This window comes from Panthera pardus, unplaced genomic scaffold (genome assembly GCF_024362965.1).
Source record: "Panthera pardus isolate Hobbes unplaced genomic scaffold, ASM2436296v1 HiC_scaffold_10, whole genome shotgun sequence".
NCBI lineage: Eukaryota > Metazoa > Chordata > Mammalia > Carnivora > Felidae > Panthera > Panthera pardus.
In genome coordinates, this window is record NW_026526655.1 from 90,984,940 (window position 1) to 91,005,449 (window position 20,510).

Consider the following 20,510-nt stretch of genomic DNA (forward strand, 5'->3'; position numbering starts at 1 on the left):
GTTGGTTAAACCTCCTACTCTTGATTTTGGCTCAGGTAATGATTTCACCATGCATGAGATCAAGTCTTGCCTTGGGCTCTGCACTGATGGCACAGTGATGCTTTGGATTCTCTCTCTCCCTCTCTCTTGCCTGTCCCCTGTGTTCTGCCTCTCTCAAAAAAATTAATAAACATTAAAAAATAAAAGATAAGATGAAGAAATTTAAAACTCTGAAGAATATTTGGGAGATAAATTTGAGGAACTGTGGGAGGGAGGGAGGGAGGGACGGAGGAAGGAAGGAAAGGAAAGGAAAGGAGGGAGGGAAGAAAGGAGGGAGGGAAGAAGGAAGGAAGGGATGGACAGAAGAAGGAAAGAAGGGAGGGAGGAAGATAAAAATGAAGGAAACCCATTAGTGGCCCTCAAGACCTAATATCTGAATCACAGGAGTTTCATAAAGGGAAAAGATTGAAAACAGAGAGAATAAATTGTATCCAAAAAAGAATGAAGTTAATTCTGAAGAACTGAAGGGCTTGTGCTTATACAAAGGAAGGGACCGTCATAAAGGGTACACAAACGCAGGCAGCACAAGAAAGGAAAACAGGCACAGACAGTGCTGTCTCATCATTATAACATTTCAGAACCAGCGGGCAAAGAAAAGATCCTCAAAGCTTCCAGAAATAAACATACATACCCTACACAAAGAATTGAGCAACACTGTTGCAAGAGGTCATCGGAATGACGTGACCACAAATTGACCTGGGAGCTGAACGCTGGTAATGGAAGTCTCCTCGCCACCCCCGACCCCATTCATCAGGCGTGCTTGGGGAGTGAGTTCGGCTTGCCTTCCCCATTCCCAGAGGCTGCCCCAATGACACAGCCTGCAGATAGTGCTGTGGTCCTGAGACTCTGCGCGGTACTCGTGACTGAACCCAGTGAAGGCCTCTATATAGTCTTCTAAGATTTGGCAGGCGGGTGGAGATCTACCCCTCTCTAGCTAAAACCCCCAAGAGAAACCTCCCAAGTAAGTTCCCTTTTGCTTATTAAAACTGCCGCCACCGATCTGGAGAGGCCTGCCTCTTTCTTGGTTTTCTTCCTGTCCTCCGTGTACACTCAGAGAACACTGCAGAGGAAGGAGCTTGTGAACAAACAGAAACTAAAATACGCTGGAGGAGCAGCGTCCTTGAAATTCTGAGAGAAAATAATATCTAACTTAGGATTCTACATTCAGCAAAGCTAGCAGTAAATGGAAGGATGATACAAAGAGACGTTCGGGGATATGCACAGTCTCAAAATTTACCTGGCGGGCATTTTTCTTCAGGACACGACTGCTGGAAAAATCCAGGAAACAGGAACGCAGGATACCAGAACAGCAGGGAATCCGATAAGGAGAGAGGAGACCCGCGGCAGAAGGCTGGTGGAGAGAGATCCCAGGACCACGGCGCTATACAAGGTAGGAGTGGAAACAGACCAGATTGGAGCAGGTTAAAAGGCTCAGGAAGCAGCTCTTCAGAAAATGAAAATGATAATATTGACGGTGTCTGAATATACTGAATGCTATTATACATCTGAGAGAGGATTGGGGAGTAAATTAGTCTACATAAATAAAAATAAATAAATAAACAGGGGCACCTGGGTGGCTCAGTCTGTTGGGCGTCTGACTCTGTTGGTTTCGGGTCAGGTCATGACCTCAGGGCTGGTGGGTTCCAGCCCCACCTCCAAGTCTGCGCTGGCAGTGTGGAGCCTGCTTGGGATTCTCCCGCTGTCTGCCCCTCTCCATGTGCACTGTCTCTCTCTCTCAAAGTGAATGAATGAATGAATGAGTGAATGAATGAATGAATGAACAAACTTAAAAACAACTAAACAAATAAAAAAATAACAGAAGAAGGCTGTTACTCCATACAAATAAAAGTTGATCAAGTTGGGAAAAGTCATCCTAATCAACTACAGAGCTCAGCTAGTGATCGTATTTACATAATCATAATAATGTAAATCCTGCATATTAGTGGAATTGTAATGATAATGGGAGTTTATTAAAGGTAATAGAAGACAGGTGCATGTATATGTGTGCAACGTTCACACATGTGTGTGTGAGCATTTGTGTGTGGCTGTGTAAGATGTGTGAGAAAACGTGCTAAAGCCTCTTCTTTAGTAGTGGGAAGTCAATAGGTAATGCCTACCACAGAAAAATTCAGAAGTTGATCATTTATTATTTTGAGACATAGATAAAAAGTTTTTTAAGTGTTTAAAGAATGGGACATATGGGAGATGTTTTGGGAGATTGCCAGAATTTCTGTAGAATAAACCATGTTCATGTATAACTTGGATAAAAATTAAAACTAAGTTTAAAAATTCAATTAACGATGCACACATGCACACACACATGCACACACACCCACAGACACAGAAGAATGGAGAGCTTCCGAGGGCAAACTGGATTAATTCCGAGCATTAGAGCAGCTTGTCCCTACAGCGTTAGATCAATGCCATATCAATTTGAAGTTGGAAAATTCCCACAAACCTGCCTGGCCTGACTCCAGGGCAGAAACTGCTTACTAGCCACAGGCCCTTGGCTGCCCTCCGCATGGGCAGAGTACCTCACCCTCTAGGTCACAACACACTGGTGTAGAAAGATCAATTAATCTGTGTGTCCTAAAGAATTTGTTAATAAAATACATTAATTTGTGAATGATTTTCTTTTTTGTAAATTATTACAGATGCAAGTTTTTGCACATGTTTTTATTATATTATATTTCCTTAGGTGGTAGAAAAATGTGTGTACTGTAATTACACACATTATATACTATATACATATGTACATTACATACTACATTACAATAGTTATGGCAGAAAATTGGCTTAAGCTGAAACATATCTAATTAATGTTACTACCAAAACATGAGTAGTATGAAATACCATCCATCATGTGTGTTTTATCAACTTTGTTTTTGAAAAGTGAGTCTCTTTGATGTAATTAGATGCATCAGTGTATAACCGTGAACTTCATTTGTTGCAAATGACAGAAACTGCTAAAAATAACTTAAAGGAGGAAAAGATATATTAACTTCTCAAGTTTGGAAGTCAAGGAGTTATCCTTCAGGTATGGCTGGATCCAGGTGTATAAATTATATATCATTATGATTCTTTATCTATATATAGCAATGCCAATTCCAGTTGATTGTTTTCTTTCCTAAAAGGGAAATATTTCTTCCATGAAGCTAAGATTGATGGCAGTTATATAATTCAGAGTTTCCTGACCTTAATTTAGCAACTCTGATAGGGAAAAAGGGTTTTTTTTTTTCATGTGCTCATGTATGAATTTAAATAAAGAATTCTGATTGATATGTATGAGCAATATGCCTACCACCTGGACCAGTCACTCTTTCCTGGGAGACAAGTTTCAGTGATTGACCAAGCCTATATTATATACAATCCTATGGTATACTAAGATTGACAGTTCCACCAAAATTACACATAATGGGAGTAGAGCATTTCTTTACAGGAATGGATTATAATGTGCCCTCAATCCTATCACCCACTCCTCTACTGATGTATGCCTATCATCATATTATTAGAATTAAACACTTTGTTAAGGTTTTGATCTCTTTTAAAATATAAATATCACCAGGACAGGAACCTTTTTAAGCTATAGGCATATAAATCCTTCTGTTCCAATCAAAGTGCTAAGAGCAAGTTTGACAGGTTGAAGGAGGAGCAGTGGGGATTTTTCATGGTCAAATTCTAAAGCAGAAGGAGAGACTACATGAAATTACTAGGAGTGAAGACACTTTAAATACTTTATTATTTTGCCTTGATTTCTGTTCTACTTAGCTATGAATGCAAATGGTCCCCAAACCTAGGGGCTTAAAATGACAATAATTTTTCTCTTATCTCTTATGGGTATGAGGATTTATGGGTATCTACAGAATGATTCTCACTTGGCATCTGTCATCCAAGCATATGCAGATGGTCGTGGTGGCTGCAGTTCCTCAAAGCTCCTTCACTTACATACCTCGTACCTGTCCTGGAAGAGCTGGCAACAGGTCCACAACTCTCCGTGTAGCCTCCCCTACCCACCAGGTAGGGGCTTCTCTACAGTGTGCAGGGTAGTCAGGGTACTCACACTTTTCACCTGGCATCTGGCTTCTACCACAGTGTGTGATCCAAGAGAGTCAAGAGGAGCTACCACTTCTCTAAGACGCCAGGTTGGGACCTGATTGGCATCACTTTTGCTATATTGTTCAAAGCAGTCCCAGACCAGCCATATTTAAGATGATTGACGAATAGATTTCACCCATTGATGGGAGAATGGTTGACACAGACAGGGATGGAAGGAGTTGATGACTGCCATTTTGTAGATAAGCTGCTACAACTACCATGTTCTGGAATATTTTCTGTAAACAGCAAGGATGAAATTACTTTGTACCCACCTAAAAGATGCAAACGACTATTGATTGTTCACTTTTTGCCCATTCTTCAATGCATCTTTTCACATTCTCTTTACTTCAGAGAGATAGATGTAAATTTTCATAACCAAGAGACAGAAATGTACAATATAGTAAAAAAAATTGCATTTATTACAAATTTTACAATAATGCAATTTTTGATGGGATTTTTGGGATTTTTTTTGTTTGCTTATTGATCTTATCACCCACCAAATGAGCAAAAGTTAAAAAGCATATTCAAAAGTGAAAGCATGATATGAAAGATATAGTTTCATATTTTATAGTTGGGAATATATCAGCAACATGGCAACATAATGATGAGTGGAAAGAATATAAATTAAAGTGCCAATTTTCTTTGTCACAATAACTCCCATTTTGGGAAATCTATCCTTAGCAAGTTACTTGATGAGTATGGAGAAGAACGAAAAAGTTTTCATATAAAAAAGTTATTGTTGCATCATTATTTATAGTAACAAAAGTTTAGACTAATTTAAGTGCCCAACAATGGAAATATGGATAATAACCTTGATACACCAACCTAAAGGAACTTATGTCATCATAGAAAAATATATTTATAAATAATTTATAATATGGAAATATTTTTGCTTTCATTTTGAAAAAGAAAAAGAAAACAGAATACAAAATCATACATGGACAGCATAATCGCAGTATGCAATATGAATGAAAAGCTATGCCAACAGAAAAAAAGACAGAAACAAAACCTTCAAAAGATATACAATGTTTAAATAGCTAGATGATTGAACTATGAGTAAATGATTTTCTTTTTCTGACCTTTTTTTCTTCTTATTTGTTTATTTATTGAGAGAGAGAGAGAAAGAGGGAGAGAAAGAGAATGAAAGCAGGGAGGAAGGGCAGAGGGAGAGAGACTCTCAAGCAGGCTCTGTACAGTCAGGGCAGAGCCCAATGTGGGGCTCAATCCCACCACGCTGGGATCATGACCTGAGCTGAAATCAAGAGTGGGATGGTCAACCAACTGAGCCAGCCAAGTGCCCCTCCAGATTTCTTAATGACACTTGATCTTAGCCAAAAGACTGAGAAGGATTTTTTTTACCTGCCAATCTGAATTTGGAAAGAAAGAGGTAGTGTGAAATTCTACCTTCCTCTCGACCAGGACCACAGATAAGGATATGGAAGAGCTGACTTTGGTAAGATTCTCACCCTTTATAGCTTCTGCCAGTTTTTTCAGAACCCTGTCCGCAGGCTCTCGAATGAGGGATCCCATCCTGGTCACCCAGAAACTATAGAGGAGGACAAAACTTACCCTCTTCCCTCAATGGTGAGTGCTTGGCTGAGACCCCTTTTTCTCCAGAACACCTAGTAAACAGCTTATCTAGGTTAAAGCTGCTGTGTGTGGGCAGCTGGGGTGAACTCATTTGGTTAAGTGCCTGACTCTTGGTTTTCGCTCAGGTCATGATCTCACGGTTCGTGAGTTCTAGCCCCTCATTGGGCTCCACGCTGACAGCGCAGAACCTGCTTGGGATTTGGGATTCTCTCTCTCTCCCTCTCTCTCTGACCTTCCCCTGCTCATGCTCTCTCTCTCTCTCTCAAAATAAATAAACTTAAAAAAAATTTGCTCTACTCTGTGACCACTGTAATTCAAGTTTATCTTTGGTGATGCTAACCTGCATGTGCAGCCTTAAAACATAATGCTGTTCACCTGAGGCTTCACAGTGGACCCAGACCCAGTGGACCCCATCCATTTCCAAGTCAGATCCCGTCCAACACAGCAAGTTTCCAGACCCAGTCTGAAAAAAGAAATGTTCTGGTGAAGTCTGAAAGCCCAGAATGCAAACGCTGTAGAGGCAGGGTCTTACCCATCCTGGCATGAAAGCAGAAAACCCCAGGGGCTCAGCAGGCACCTTTGCCTGGTTGCTGTGGCTCCTGCCGGCCAATGGGGCTCTGTTTGGGTTTCCTCTTCTGACACGAGAACTATTAAAAAATAAACTGGGACATTTTAAACATTTTGAGTTTATTTGGAACAACAACAACAAAAATCAACTCAAATCAGTAGTTAGGAACCTAAATTTCTGTAATGACAAATGTCATTCATGTTCTTTAAAGAATGTGTGCAGCTTTTCTCACTTTGATTTTCATGTAATCAGGCAGCCTCCAAGAAGACAGCACCATGGCAAATGAAAAGAGATCTTTTTCTCTAATCATTCCAACTGGGGGGAAAAAAAGTCCAGATGAAGATGTCGGGGCACTTGACCCAATGGGAAGCAGAGTCTTTCCCTCTATCCTGGACCTAAAGTAAAAAGTGGCCTTTCAATACTGAAGTGTAAAGCCATTGAACAGAAACTCCAGGCATTTGTTAAAAGTTAAAAGGCCCTGAGGAAAAGGAGACAGATGGGCTTTAAATCATCAAAACACTATTTCATAGGCTGATAGCAAATCATAAATGATTCTGGAGTCTGAAAATTTTGCTGCTTTATAGACCTTGGCTGTAATTTGAGCAGAACTTAGATGAATTTCCACTGAAAGTTCAGACTCTAAAATGTTTATGAACATGTCCCAATTCAATTCAAAAAGCATTTATTAGATAGCATGAAAACATTTTGTAAACCTGGTGTGTTAGACAGACATGAGGAATATATAATAAACCCTCACTGTGGCTGCACGCTCTGCCCAAGCCACCAAGGCAGGCAGAGGTCATCCAGAGAGACAGGAGTGTCCCCATAACCTAGTGCAACCAAAATATGGCAGTGGGGTGCTTTCACCCCTCTGAGAAATGAGGGTAGAAATAGTGTAAGCATAATACATTGTGCCTTTAGTTGTGAAAAGCAAAGCATTGGCCATGTCCTGAAAGAAGGTGATATTTTCTGCTTAAAGAAGAGAAGCAGAGGGGCACCTGGGTGGCTCAGTTGTTTGAGCATCTGACTTCAGCTCAGGTCATGATCTCATAGCTCCTGAGTTCGAGCCCCACGTCGGGCTCTGTGCTGGCACCTCAGAGCCTGGAGCTGCTTCAGATTCTGTGTGTCTCTCTCTCTCTGCCCCTAACCCACTCGCATTCTGTCTCTGTCTCTCTCCAAAATAAATAAACATTAAAAAAAAATTAAAAAAATAAATAAAGAAAGAAGAAAAGCAGAGATTCAGTCCCATGTTTTCACAACAAGGACGAAAGTTTTCCCTGTTTTCTTTAGCACCTTAAAATGAAGTAAAGCTAGGTTTTTTGCAATTTGCCTTCTCAATTTTCTGATGAAAAATTATGTGCTAAACTATAACACATAGTCTCTTGGTAGGATATATTCCAGGTCTTAAAGCAGGCATTTAAGTGCTGTACCTATCAATGTTTGAGTGTATTGGGGGTGACTGGTGGCCATTGTCCATAGGGACAGAGTCCCACTCACTCCCACAGGGCAGAGCTGATGTTACACTCAAGACCCATGTATTTTGTAGGGCCCAGTATAAAATAAAATGTGGAGTCTCTTGTTTAAAAACTATTAAGAATTTCAAGGTGAGAAGAGCACTAAATGAAGCATTTGACCGTTCTGATCATGGAGCCCTTCTTAGCATGAGACTCTTTTGAGTCAGGGGCCTGTATGACAGCATGGCTCACATGCCCATGAAGTTGGCCCTCATGACATCTATCCTTCCAGGCTTGCGTTCCATATTCTTTCTTCTTTCGATTCTCTATATTCACACCTTAGGCTAGCCCTCAGCACATTTATAACTAGTGATTTCTGTTTCTATCTCTCTTCTCCCTCTCGCACTCCTTCCCATGACTCCCACAAGTCAGTGGTGCTCTGTTATTGCCTGATTCCTGCAGTCTTCCTTTATGACATCCCATACAGGCTTGACTCTTCAAAGATCCCTACTTAATAAACTTTTTTCCTTAAAACTTGGCCAAGTTGTACTCCATTTTTTCACAGTAGGAAAAAAAAAAAAACAGTTGATCATGCCAATGAAGATGTCTCCCAGAATATATACATTTACCCAAAATCACAGCATGTGCAGAACTTAATGTGAGTAGACAAAGATGGCAGAAGTGCTGGTTCTCCCAAAGATCACAGCATGTGCAGAACTTAATGTGAGTAGACAAAGATGGCAGAAGTGCTGGTTCTCCCAAAGATCAGTTGGGAGGATTCTTACTATTGAATAAGGGATTTGATTACCCCTAATCGTACCTCCGTCTATGGCCATAAATAACCACATTTAACCATGCCACTGGGTCTCTTCTCTTAAATGGCCTTCCGCTATGAGCATAAACAGGGAGATAAGCACAGAGACCATTTAATTGTCCCCAGGCAATTAAATGATGAGCCACTTTGTTGCAAAGATGATTCATTCCAACAGAACTGAATTCTCTGATTTCTCAATAAATATTCATTGAGCACCTATTTTTCACATTAGCCATTACTTTAAAAAATATGCACAAGATACTAGTCAGCCCAAATAGTATCTAGACGTGGTTTACCACACCAGTTGTCTCAGGTCAAGTACCTTAGAAGCAGATTCTGAGATGCTGTTCTTTTTCTTTCTTTCTTCTTTTTTTTTCAGTATCATTGATACACAATGTTATATTTGTTTCAGGTGTACATCTTAGTGATTTGACAAGTTCATACATTATATTATGTTCACACAAGTCTAGCTGCCATCTGTGCCGTTACATCGTTAACATCGCTAATACAATATCTTTGTATTCCCTGTGTTTCGCTTTGTAGTCTTGTGAATCCCTCATGCCATAACTGGAGGCCTGTATCTCCCACTCCCCTTCACCCATTTTGCCCAGCCCCCCACTCCCTTCCCCACTGGCAACTATCAGTTTGTTTTCTGTATTTATAGTTCTGATTCTGGTTTTTTGTTTCTTTATTCATTTTTTTTTTTTTTTAGATTCCACTTATGAGTGCAATCATACGGTTTTTGTCTTTCTTAGTCTGACTTACTTCACTTGGCATAATATCCTCTAGATCCATACATGTTGTTGCAAATGGTACAATCTCATCCTTTTTGATGGCTATGTAATTTTCCTGTGTGTGTGTGTCTCTGTGTGTGTGTGCGTGTATGATTTTCCTTATCCATTTGCCTGCTGATGGACACTTAGGTTGCTTCAATGTCTTGGCTATTGTAAATAATGCTGCAATGAACATAAGGGTGCATATATCTTTCTGAATTAGTGTTTTCGTTTTTCCTGGTAAGTACCCAATTGTGAAATTACTGGATCATATGGTATTTCTATTTTTAATTTTTTGAGTAACCTCCATACTGTTTTCTACAGTGGCTGCACCAGTTTGCATTCCCACCAACAGTGCATGAGGGTTCCTTTTTCTCCACATCCTCACCAACACTTGTTTCTTGTCTTGATTTTAGACATTCTAACAGGTGAGAGGTGATATATCTCATTGTAGTTTTGATTTGCATTTCTCTGATGATTAATGATGTTGAGCATCTTTTCATGTGTCTGTTAGCCATCTGTCTTGTTTGGAGAAATGTCTATTCAGGTCCTCTGCCCATTTTTTAATTGGATTGTTTGTTTTTTGGTATTGAGTTGTATAAGTTCTTCGTATATTTTGGATATTAACACTTTGTTGGATATATCATTTGCAAATATTTTCTCCCATTCAGTGGTTTGTCTCTTAGTTTTGTTGATGGTTTCCTTTTCTGTGCAAAACCTTTTTATTTTGATGTAGTCCCAATAGTTGATTTTTTTTATTTTATTTCACTCATTTTAGAAGACATATCCAGAAAAATGTTGCTATGTCTGATGTCACAGAAATTATTGCCTGTGCTTTCTTCCATGATTTTTGTGGTTCCAGGTCTTATGGTTATGTCTTTAATTCATTTTGAGTTTATTTTTGTGTATGGTGTGAGAAACTGGTCCACTTTCATTCTTTTACATGTAGCTGTCCAGTTTTCCCACTGCTATTTATTGAAAAGACTATCTTTTCCCCATTGTATATTCTTTCCTCCTTCATCATCATTTCTTTCATCAGTGTGTTTTATATTTTTCAGAGTACAGATTTTTCACCTCTTTGGTTAAGTTTATTCTTAGTTATTTTATTCTTTTTGGTGAAATTTTAAATGGTGCTACTTTTTAAACTTCTCTTTAAACAAATTTTTTGTTAGTGTATAGAAATGCTACTGATTTCTTGGTATTAATTTTATATCTTGCCACTTTACTCAATTCATTACTTCTAGTGAATGGAATAGTGGAGTCTTTAGGATGTTCTATATATATAGTATCATGTTACCTGCAAATAGTGACAGTTCAACTTTTTCTTTACCCATATGGATGCCTCTTCTTTTTTTTCCCAGTTGCTATGGCTAGGGCATCTAGTATTATGTTGAATAAAAGTGGCAAGAGTAGGCATCCTTAAGGTCATCTTGACCTTAGAGGGAAAGCTGTCAGTTGTTCACTTTTGAATATGATGTTAGCTGTTCATATATGGCCTTTATTATATTAAGGTATGTTCCCTTTAACCCCATTTTCTTGAGAGTTTTTATCATGAATGGATGATAAGTCTTATCAGATGCTTTTTCTGCATCTATTGAGATAATGTGATGTTTTTATCCTTTGTTTTATTGATGTGGTATATGAGATTGATTGACTCATGAATATTGAACCAGCCTTGCACTTGGGAATAAATCCCACCTAGTTGTGGTGAATGATCTTTTTAATGTATTGTTGTATGCAGTTTGCTACATTATATTATTTATAATATATTTAATATTATTATAGTAATATAATTATTAATATTTTGTTAAGGATTTTTACATCAGTTTTCAACAGAGATATTGGCCTATAATATTCTTTTTTTGTGTGGTGTCTTTATATGGTTTCAGTATCAGGGTAATCCTGGCCTCATGGAATGTATTTGGAAGTTTTCCTTATTCTATTGTTTGAAATTGTTTAGGAGAATAGATATTATCTCTTCTTTAAATGTCTGGTAGAATTCACTTGTGAATCCATCTGGTCCTTGATTTTAATTTTTTGGCGGTGTTTTTATTACCAATCCCATTTTGTTATTTGTAAACAGTCTGTTTAGATTTTCTGTTTCTTCCTGGTTCAGTTTTGGAAGATTTTATGCTTCTAGAAATTTACTAGAAGCATAAATTTACTAGAACCATTTCTAGAAGCTTCTACTAGAAGTAAATTTCTACTAGAAATTTACTAGAAGCATTTCTTCTAAATTGTCCAGTGTTTTGACATATAATTTTTCATAGTATTGTCTTACAATCCTTTGTATTTCTATGGTGTCAGTTGCTAATTCGCCTCTCTTGTTTCTGATTTTAATTATTTGTGTCTTTTCTCTTTTTTAATTGACAAGTTTGACAAAAGGTTTGTCAATTTCATTTATCTTTTCGAAGAACCAGTTCTTGATTTCAATGATTTTTAATTTTTTTAGTCTCCATATTATTTATTTCTGTTCTGACTTTTATTATTTTGTTTCTTCTATTCACCTTGGGCTTTGTTTATTCTTCTTTTTCTAGTTCGTTTAGGCATAAGGTTAGATTATTTATTTGAGTTTTCTCTTTTTTCTTGAAATAGGCTGTATTGCTATATACTTCTCTCTCAGAACTACTTTCACTATATCCTAGAGATTGTGGACTTTTCTGTTTTCATTTTCATTTGTCTCCATGTATTTTTTGTTATTCTTTGATTGCTTGATTGACCCACTGGCTGTTAATAGCATGTTATTTAGTCTCCATTTATTTGTGTTTTTCTGGGGTTTTTTTCTTGTGATATATTTCTAGCTTCATACCGTTGTTATAGGGAAAGATGCACTGTATGATTTAAATCATCTTAAATTTATTGAGGCTTGTTTTATGGCCTAATATGTGATCTATTCTGGAGAATGTCCCATGTGCACTTGAAAAGAATGTATATCTTGTTGTTTTTGAATGGAATGTTCTATACAGATCTGTTATGTTTATCTGGCCCAATGTGTCATTCAAAGACACTGTTTCTTTATTGATTTTCTTTCTTTCTTTCTTAATGTTTATTTATTTTATTTTGAGGAAAGAGAGAGAGTGGGGGTATAGAGAGGAGGATAAAAACAATCCCAAGCAGGTTGCCTGCTGTCAGCACAGAGTCTGACACAGGGCTTCAACTCACAAATCATGAGATCATTACCTGAGCCAAAATCAAGAGTCTGATGCTTAACTGACTAAACCACTGAGGCACCCCTCATTATTAATTTATCCATTGATATAAGTGCAGTGTTAGAGTTCCCTACTATTATTGTATTCCATCAGTTTCTTTATTTATGTCCAGTAATATTTACTGTATGTATTTAGGTGCTCCAGTGTTAGATACATAGGTATTTAAATTACTATATGCTCTTGTTGGACCTATCCCTTTCTCATTCTGTAATACCCTTCTTTGTCTCTTATTACAGTCTTTGTTTGAAAGTCTATTTTGTCTGATATAAATATTGCTACTCTAGCTTTTTTTCACTTCATTTGTTTGGTAAATATTTTTCCATCCCTTCACATTTAGTCTGTATGCATCTTTAGGTCTGAAGTCAGCCTCTTGGAGGCAGTATATAGATGATTTTTGTTTCTTTTTTTTAAATTTTTTTTAATGCTTTATTTATTTTTGAGACAGAGAGAGACAGAGCATGAGCAGGGGAGGGGCAGAGAGAGAGCGAGACACAGAATCCGAAGCAGGCTCCCAGCTGTCAGCACAGAGCCTGATGTGGGGCTCTGACTCATGAACTATGAGATCATGAACTGAGCTGAAGTCAGATGCTTAACCAACTGAGCCACCCAGGCACCCCACAGTCATTACTTTAAATTCTTTATCAGGCATATTGCTTGCTTATCTCTGTTTCATTTATTTCTTTTTCTGAGGTTTTCTCATGTTCTTTTTTTTTTTTTTTTTTTTTTTTTTTTTGCATATTCCTCTGTTTCCTCATTTTGCCTGACTTTCTGTTTTGTTTTTGTGGATTAAGTGAAACAGCTACTTCTCCTAAAGTTGAAGGAGTGGTCTTGCATATGGTATCCCCTATGCAGACTGTGTGTACTTGGTGACTTTAGCTGGCTGGCTGGAGCTGTAGCTATACATGCTAGTTACTCTTTTAAACCAGGGCTTTTTGTGGAAAAAATAAAGAAAAAATAATAAAATTTTTAAAAAGAAAAGAAGAACAGAGAAAAAAAGAAGAAAAGAAAAAAGAACACGAAAGAACAAACCAAAAGAAAAAATAAAAATAAGACAAAATTTTAAAGTTAAACACACACACACACACACACACACATACACACACACGCAACTATGGCTTGTTTTCTGTGACCCAGCACCACAAGGAGGCTGGTGTGGTCTTGTGGACCCTCCGCTACCTGAGGTCACAAGCTCATTGTGAGCCAGATCTTGCTCCAGTCTGGACCTTTAGGGTGGAGGGGGAAAGAATGTTCCTACAGTTGTTTGAAACCATGACTTTTTTCCATATGCCAGTGTAATTGGGGCTGCTGTGGGCTTGAGGACTCTGGGCTTGTTGAGATTGCAAGTTCCCTGTGACTGCCAAACCCACTAGTTATGGTGTCTGGATGCACTGTTGGGACCCACCAATTATGGTGTCCCAAGCTACCCCTTATGGCTTCCAGACCCTGCTCTGGTCTAGGCTTTTAAGGTGGAAAGGGGGAGAGCCTTACCACAGTTCCTCAGCCCTTTTAAACTGCCACATTTTTTTTCTGTGTCCCAACGCTACTGGGTCTGGTATGAGCTTGTAGTTCCTGGGCTTGCTGAGGTCACCAGCTATCTGTGACGATCTGACTCACCTGGACTCAGGATCCATGAATCATGGGGTCTGAACCTGCCTCTTATGGCAGCCAGACCCTGTTCCAATCCGGGTTTTTGAGGTGGAAGGAGAGTGCTCCTACAGTTCCCTGGCCTTTTTAAACCATGGCGTTTTTCTGTATCTGCATGTGACTAGGGCTAGTATGGATTTGTGGAGCCTGGGCTCCCCAGCTCACTGAAACAACCGGATCCACCAGTTAATGGCGTCCAGACCCTGCTCCAGTCTAGGTGGGGTGGGAACATAAACCCTGTTGATCTCCAGTCCCTGTGACCTGAAGAGATTTCCCTCAGCTGCCCTGCCACTTGGCAGAGTTCTAGTGTTCTCTCTTTTATATGCTAACTGCTCTTTTAAATTGCAACACTAATTTTTATGTGCCGAAGGACAGGAATCTGTTTCCAGTCCCTCACTACTATCCCTCCTCACTGCCCTTGGCAGCCTATGGAGAGGAAGTTCCCTTTGTTACCATGTCTCCTTCTATCTTTTTTGCTCTTCTCTTGCCGTTCTCTCTATGGTTGTTCAGTAGCTGTTCAGTCAACCCTCAGTTCTTCAGGAGGAATTGTTCTATTAATAGGTGTAATTTGGTGTGCTCTGTAGAAGTGAGTTCAGGGTCCTACACTGGCATCTTGAACTGGACCATCTGAGATGCTGTTTTAACAGGTAGTTCACTCACTAGGGAAGGCCCTTGAGATCTCACTGAAGGGAGAAAGGAGAAGAAAGAGGAATTAGACAGAAGGAGAAATAAAGCTGCAATTCAAGAAAAATGTCAACTTTAACCAATCCCATGGGGTCTCTGGTACTAGAACTCCCACTCAGAGAAATCCCAAGTAGGAGCTAAAAGGCCAGACATTTATACTCCATCAGTCACTGTGTGCAGTCCTACTAAGGGATGGCTCTTTTCAACTGAGACAATACCCAAAGAAGCTAACAGTCACGTCCACTACACCAGTTGTTAAAACATTGAAATACTCCATGTCTAGGGTTAATCAACCACTGTTCTGCTGCCTGGGCCACCTCAGCATCTTCTGGCCTCCAAAACTGATCTAACCTTATAACTAGTGTCTGTTCTGACTGATCAGTGCTCATGCTATACCAATTATCAAACGTTTTGGTTTGGGGTTGTTGTTTTTTTTTTTAATAAATCTTTTTGTTTGAGAGACAAATGAGAAGCATAAAATGAGGAAAGAGGTGGGCAGCTCTGGAAATACATTGAATCTAAAATATGTTGAATTCAAATTGTGGGAAATCCAAGTTTCTCAGTTCAATTTTAGATGATGAACTCAAAATTTAATTCTCTTTTTTCAATTCAGTTTCATTGATTACATGAAGTGCTCTGCTTTTCTGTCTTAATTAGAAAGATTGCTTAATTTAATTTGGATCTACTGACCAAAAGACTACTGATGGGTATTTGAATTCATAACGCACAGTGACAATCAGGTTATAGGGATTTTCTCTAGAGTATTACAAGATAGATTCATTAAATAGCATTCAAAACATTTCATTAAATAAAAATTTCTGAATCACAACTAATTTTAAAATTTACATAAAATATTTCAGAAGATTTCCAAGGTCAAATATACATTTCGTGATTAACTCTGGAGCTGAGGTTAAAAACCAGGTATCACTATAAGGTTGCCTTATCTCTATGAAAGAAATATTTAGGAAGAGCAGGTCAGAGATGAACATGAGACAAAAAGCTCTAAACATTTTATTGTCTCATTGGCAGACCCCATCACCTCAACTGCATTACTCATCCATTCTCAAATTCAATGCAGAGGCCTTCTGTAAATCAGGGAGAAATATGGAGCCTGGAACAGTTTAAGCATTATTTCCAAATGGTGGTCCAATGAGCTTTAGGAAATCTGCAAGATGCTCAGGGGAGTTCAGAGGGACAGAGGTGCTTCCCAGTGGGCTCCAAGCCTCCATTTCAAGCAGAAATGCTCTCCTGTATTTAGTTTTTAGAGAGACACCTCTTACAAAATATTTACCTAAAATAAAACAAAGTAGATTCTATGGTTTAAAAAATAAAAAAGGTTTGCAGACAATTGTCATAAAGTGGCTTAAATTGTAATTAGAATAAAAATTACAAATACATGTCATTTTAAGACAACTAAATGTATGTAAGTTAGATGAATTGAGAATTTGTAAATTCATCATTTATGGCGATTCAATCTTAAATTATGACCACATTGCTTTTTTCACTATATGTGTGGGGGGTGGGGGGTGGGGAATAGGTCAGCACAGAAAAGTTCTGACTAGTCAAGAAGGAAGTTTCAAGAGAGTGACCCAATTTCAAGCTAACTTTACATACAGTTTGATATTTATAAGTGGTTCTGATTAAAGCAAGTGAGATGAGCCCTTATTTATTGTGAGTAAAGAGTCACATTTGTGTAATTGGTTTAAATGAAATTTAATGACATGTCAGCATGTCTAATATAGGGATTTTTTACATTGCTGAGAGTAAACTTCCAATTCAATCTGAATTAATTATACCTAAATGTAGGCTAACTTAGTTAACAGAAAAAATATATAAATAAGTAATATAATCATTCAGGCAAAATCAGAGTACCTGACATTAGCAGCCATGGTAAGCCATAAAACCCTAAACTGAAGAATGGGAAAAACAACATTTGATCATGATAATGTTTGTTTTATTTAGAAAGTATCTGTTGAGTATGACACAGAAGAAAATTAAACCCAGCAGCAAAGTTAAACTGTGTGGACTTCAAATGTCAAACTGCTTGAGATTTGAAATGGTTATCCTTTGCTTTTGAGTACTTTTCTTTTTTTATTTATTTTTTTATTTTTTTATTTTTTGAGAGAAAGGGGGGGGGGGAGGGAGGGGTAGAGAGAGAGGGAGACACAGACTCTGAAGCAGGTTCCAGGCTCTGAACTATCAGCACAGAGCCAGATGTGGGGCTTGAACTCACGAACTGTGAGATCATGACCTGAGCAGAAGTCGGATGCTCAACCGACTGAGCCATTCAGGTGCCCCTAAGTATTTTTCTTTAACTTTAAGTTAAGAAGGTGTTATCTTCCAGGAACAGTTTACAGGGAAAATAATAGTTAAATTTATTCTTAATGAATTATTTCAATATCTTAAAAATTTAAAAATCATTAAATTTGAACCTAAATCTGATCATGACTTCAGTTCTAACAGTGAGCTTGTAGGATAAACCAGCCACAGAGAAACATGTGCAATGAAACCATGGAGATGGAGACAGCAAAGTGCAGAATATGGGAAATGCTATTGAGCCTGGATTATCAGCAAATAAACCACAAGGAAAAACAAAGACAGAGGGGACTCTGTAGATTAAAAGAGATTTAAGAAACACCAATGAATTACAATGTACATTTCTTATTTGGATCTTCATTTAAAAACCTGGACAAAATTTATACGATGGGGAAATCTAAATACAGCCCAGGTAAAGATTCTGAAATGTTAGGGATACATGCTAAAATATTTATGAACAATTGTAAGATTTCATAACTATGCTTCAAAAAAATCTTGCAAAAAGAATGGCTATTTCTGTAAATGAAAAAAGACTGGCTATGTGTTAACAAATGTTGATAGTGAGTGATGGGCACATGGGGTTTATTATGCTATCTCTCTGCTTTTGTGCTTGAAATTTTCTATCACAAAAAGTTAACAATAAAATGAAATAACAAGACAAATAATATTTTCCTATATAAAAATAAAATGATTGAAATTTCTATTTAGTAGAAGGATATTTTACATGTCTTATAAGCAGTGGAACCAGTCTTACTCTGTTTTGATTTCCATTGGTTATTTTGCATCAGCTTCAAATTCTATGACTTCCTTGGCTGAAGCAGGACATGGGAAATTGACATCAGACTTGGATCTTCCCATTAATGAAGTAAGCAGCTAAAAGCATATTACAGATAGACACACAATATTTCCTGAGAGTTTTCAGAACTGGCCTGCCGAGGGACCCCTAATTTAGTATCCCCAAATTCAATCCATGACTTGGCTCACTCTTTTCTCTTGTCCCCTCCCTGTCATCTCCTAGTCATTTCAATTCTGTGTGGACAGGTGTCTAGCCCAACCAACATTTAAATGTGCTTGGAAAGATAAGCCCAAATGACACCCTGATAATATTCTTAAAAACTGCAGTATTGAGTGTAGCAGAAAATACATTTTCCCTTTCTTCCTTCCAACAGAACTTCTACATGCTTAATTAAAGGTCCTCACCTTTCCAGAGTCTCACAAGACTCTGACATATGACATAGTCCTGGCCAAAAAAACTTAAGTGAAAGATTTTGAAAGAGGATTCCCAGAATATTCTTTCAAAAAGAACCAACTCATTCTGTTCTTTATTTTCTCATTTTTCTGTATGGATTACAGCCTGATACCTGGTGCTACAACTGCCATATTAGAACCATGGGAACAATACCTACAGGCTAAAGATGACAGAGCAGGAATAGGAAGAGTGCCTTCCTTAAACAGCTGACCAGCCAGGAACAACTTACCCCCAGTCCTTATGACATGAGAAAAATGGATCCCTATTTTATTAAGCCACTGCAATGAGATTCCAGCTATCTAGAGCTAAATGCAATCCCTTACTGACGTATATCACTTATTGAATGGCCAAAATGTGAAAAATGTGATTCTTACTACTAAATTCTCAGGGAAAAATATCAAAGTCCAAAAATTAAATCTGCAATATTTTGTAAGTATAAATCAAAGTGTACTAAAGTAAAAAATGCTATCCTAAAAATTTGTCACTTTGCTTAATCTCAATTAGAAGGTCCTCAACCAGATGCCTGGGAATGACATTTTCTACCATTTTAATATCCTCTGTGCCCATAACTCAGTTTAACAATCTTTTATTGAACATATACTACATCCTCACCTTTTATTTGTGCTGGAAGTAAGAACAGATGTGAAATGTAAGCTTCTAATATGAGAAACTCATACTTTCATTGGAAAGAGAAACATGCAAATGTACTGATTTAAATAAACAATGTATTGAAGTATCCTGTTACCACACTGTAACATAAAAGGCTAGAATAAGGGGGCACCACTACTAGCCCATATCCTGGCTTAGTGCAAATTATTTGAAAACTGTGCCTCTTATGCGAAGCATCTCACTTTTATCTAATATGTATTACTTAAATGTACAAGCATCCTATACAAAATATACGATGTCATTAGCTCCCCTAGAGGCATGCAGTGACAACCTGCACAGGGTTCTGCCCAATCTGGAATAAGGAGAAGTCACCGTAGACTAAAGAAGTCAGAGAAGACACATAGGGGAACAGTGTGAGTCAAACCCACAATATATTAGTAAGACAAAATAGACGAAAAGTTAAATTTTGTGTTTGATGGATTTTAAATCACATTTTCATTATTTCAAGGAAGAGCATCTATCCACAGAAAACAGTAAGCCATACCTCCAATACTGATCCCTGTATCCTGCTAAGTCTGTAAAAGTAAAGAACTGTTTAATTTTGCTATTAGAAATCCACGGATGCCTACTTTCCCATGCCATAAATGAATTCACTCACAGAGTGGCAGTAAACCAAATTATAGAAGGGCTTTTTATGGTCTTGAGAATCACACATTTGCAGGGGAATGAACATATGTAGTGGCAGCAGAGGAGCAATTACGCATCCTATGATACTCCACATGCAGCTGTGAATATCTGCGTTGCCACCGGTGAGTCGACAGCTCTCCTGGCTGAGACACCCAAGCCAGGGTTTTGCTTTGTTTTGTTTTAAAGAATATAGCTTTCAACCCCCTCCTGAACAAGACTATAACAAAGCAGAGGGCCTCGATTGAATGACTCTTTCCAGTAAAATGCTCACTTGAGTGCTCTGGAAAATGCCCTTCTGAATATCCCTATGGCTCCTTTAGAATAAAAAAAAAAAAAAATGGGAATGATCTCATCCTTGGGTGGGATCAGGTGGAAATTCATTTCTAGGTAGCTGGAGTCAAGAGTACTGAGCTTGATAGAGCATCCAGGGCCCTGAGAAGTTTTCAGTGCAAAAGTTTTCAATGCCTACCTCACTCCTCTTATCCCTGTATGGAAAGAGGAGCTGTAATCTTTTAAGTTCCTCATATGATTCAGGTTTTAGTCAGTGTGGCACTGGACTGATAGATCAGTTAACCTTTTAAAAACATAAACCATATAGTTATCCTGGTTCACATTTATTTTTCTTTATAGATGATTTTTTTAAATTTTTTTTAACGTTTATTTATTTTTGAGACAGAGAGAGACAGAGCATGAGCAGGGGAGGGTCAGAGAGAGAGGGAGACACAGAATCCGAAACAGGCTCCAGGCTCTGAGCTGTCAGCCCAGAGCCCAATGCAGGG

The 20,510-nt window shown here is 38.1% G+C and overlaps 1 long non-coding RNA gene across 1 annotated transcript in view; it reads left to right on the forward strand.

The window, feature by feature from the left end:
- Positions 1-369: 369 nt before the first annotated feature.
- LOC109270459 (uncharacterized) overlaps positions 370-20,510 on the forward strand; it is a 42,574-nt gene continuing 22,433 nt past the window's right edge. Inside the window, exons 1-2 of the long non-coding RNA XR_002081538.2 lie at positions 370-1,000; positions 1,298-1,429. This is a non-coding gene — a long non-coding RNA (uncharacterized LOC109270459). The remainder of the gene's footprint in view (positions 1,001-1,297; positions 1,430-20,510) is intronic.